Below are 3,074 nucleotides of genomic sequence, written 5' to 3' on the forward strand. Positions count from 1 at the left end.
ACCACAACTGCAACACAATTCACAACTACTCAGACAAAAACAACAAAAACAAGATCAACAACTTCAGACAGCAACATCATCAACAACAGCATGAAATCCATAAACACAGAAACAACCAATTACATCGACTTCAAAATTATTCATGAGTCTGTAGACGAAATGTATCCATCAATTTCACTGTTGTGACTACGTCTAACAGTGAATTGATGAATTTTGTAAGTCAACCCCAAAACAAAATAGAGACAGAGAGAAAGGAATTTGAGGATGAAATCCTCATAACCCCCATGGGCAGACCTTTAGTTAAAACGTCGTCAGACGTTTATAAAACTATAATAGAAAAGTTCCCAGGTAGTGTAGGGATTAAAAAAAAATTTGTTCATAAAAAGCTGTTGGAAGGGCCTTTTAAGAAATTTTTATCGGTAGATAAGCCCCGCAATACTTAATATTTACAGAGGATTTGTTGCTGGGAAGTGCAATGACATCCTCGAGGAGACCCTAGGCGTCGACGAAGACGAACTGGCAAGTCTATTCGGGAGGGCCTTTCGGTCGGGGACTGTTATAGACAATTTTCAGATGCCTTTGGCCTGGTAGTGCTACCTGAGGGCGCTATCTGTACGAGACGGGCTTGTCCTAGGTGCTCGCAGAGCGACGAAACCTTTCTGCAAGCACTCGTTTAGTGTCTGGGCATTGCTGACTCGTGGAGTTACGTCGAACAGCTGCTGTCGCATGTAGGACGGATCCATATATCAGCCGAGTCCATAATGATGATTGCCCCACCGCCCTCCTTTAATCGGGCAGGCAAGGCAGTTTTCCTTTGTCTGATGACTGTGGTGGAAGAGGTTATCTGATGGACGAGACTGAAAGGAATGAGGACAGAGACTTCCTCTTTGGTAAAGCCCTCATCGACTTTTTCAAGTTTCACTTGAAAAGGAAAGTGAGGGTGGAGAGGAAGGTGCTATCCTCGAGTGAATTCATGAAAAGATGGGTGAAAATTGCGAAAATGGCAAGAGTGTACCAATCTCAGTGTAGACCTGTGAGTCGGAAAAAAGAAGCTGGAGAGAGCTCTTGTTCTTGGTATTCAGGGTAATCTTGGATGTACCAGGAGGACCCCATCACTATCACTTGTTTCCTCTTTTTCTAATGTCTTATGTTCATCGTGTATACTTTATATTTTATCATTCCATTACATGTAAACCCCCACACTTTATGTCTGTCTTTGTATTCTCCTCCTCATCCTTCGCCCTGGTGACAAATAAAAGAAATCATTATTATCATTATAATCATCAATAATATTAATACGCTTAATTATGTTGGTTTTTGTCCGTACTTGTAGTGTGTGTCACACTTATTTCAAAGCGAGAGAGAGAGAGGACAGAGAGGAAGTAAATGAGAAATAGAGGAAGTAAGAGAGAAAGAGAGAGGGTGAGAAAGAAAGAGAAAGTGTGAGAGAGAAAGAGAGAGTGAGAGAGAGAGAGAAAGCGAGAAAGAGAGAGTGAAAGACAGAGAGTGAAAGAGACAGTGAGTGGTGACGGCGTTCATATTGTGTTTTTAATGTTTATCACATTGCAAGAAAAGTAGATACATAGATCCAGAGTAAAGTTGATAAATAGATACAAACATAGATTGTTAAATTAAAAGTGGGAGAGAGGAGGGACACAGAGGAAGTGTAAGAGAAAGAGAGAAAGTGAGAGACAGTAGATACATAGATCGAAAGAAAAGTTATAGTTACATAAACACAGCAAATATTGGATGCCACTTTCACTTTTCATTTCCACACGAGGATAAAATTAACTCGCAAGTGGCTGAGTACTGCACAGACATGCATATCATTAACATAGTTCTTAGGGACATTCAGTCATACAGAATATGACAAGCTACATATTCTGTGTGACTCATTTTGGCTAACTGAGTGGACTGCAGCAAGCGAAACTTGCAAGTGGTTGGAAGAAAACGAAAAAAAGATCCTACATAGGGGCAGGAAAATCTTTTTAGTCGTTAGGGTCTCTATAGGTGTTAATCCGGTCCTAACAGCGGCATTTGTGGGTCTCACAGATGTGGAGGCCAATCCCCCTGATAAACATCGATGCGCTGGCTATTGTTATCAAACTGAGCGTGAGTCGAGGGCGAGTACACGACGGAATAGCAATTATTTCGTCTAAGCTTTCACTGCTTATACTAAACACACGACATTTTTGCCTTACCATATGGAACATTACCTTTTCTTTCACTCAATAAATGGTACTCCGTCGGTTATGACGACGTGGTTTCTGTTTATCTGATCAACGAACAGTCTGCTCGTAAAATTAATGCACAAGTGGCCGAGTACTCCACAGACATACTACCATAAGGTCGTCCTCGGGGAGATTCAACCTCACACAGAATGGCCCTTTGAATTACAGCTACAACTCATTTTTGCCACCAGAGTGGACTGCAGCAAGGTGAAGTAGAGTACCTTGCTAAAAAACACAGCGCGCCGCAGGGAATCGTACTTGTGACTTTACGACCTTGGGTCGAATACACTTGACCACTGAGCCACGCACCTTCATTCCCTTAACCGTAGAGAAAAGGGGTGAAGCAACATAGACAACTAAAGGAAAGCCTCAGTCATTTACAATGACAATTAGATTGAAATACGATCGATCTTTTCTATCTTCTTTACTTTTAACAATGAAGAAGAGGGAAAGACGTTTAGTAATGAATAGGGGAAGTCTTTCAGGTGTTTACGCTTTTATTCTGGGAGTTCTAGAACGATCGACTGTTAGTTTTCTCTTCTTTCCCTCACCCCTGGTACTTATTCGCCGTCTTTCATAGTTCTTCATGTCTTTTAGTTGGGCGGGGGGAAGACCATGTTTTTTTTTCAGGTAACGTTTTCTCTACAAACTACAAACAAGCGCCCACCGCCCTTTGTTGTTGTTTTTTTTTCATACAAAAGCTAATGCAAATTTCGAACGGCGTATAGCTCCGAAAAGAGCCCAGAAAAATGGGTAGTACCTCCAACAAAATGGGTGGGGGAGAAAAGTTGCCAACAGGTGGCTACACGAAATTCAACTCTATACTTTAAAGAGTGTCTTCTA

The sequence above is a fragment of the Octopus sinensis genome, linkage group LG13, assembly GCF_006345805.1.
Source record: "Octopus sinensis linkage group LG13, ASM634580v1, whole genome shotgun sequence".
Classification (NCBI taxonomy): Eukaryota; Metazoa; Mollusca; class Cephalopoda; order Octopoda; family Octopodidae; genus Octopus; species Octopus sinensis.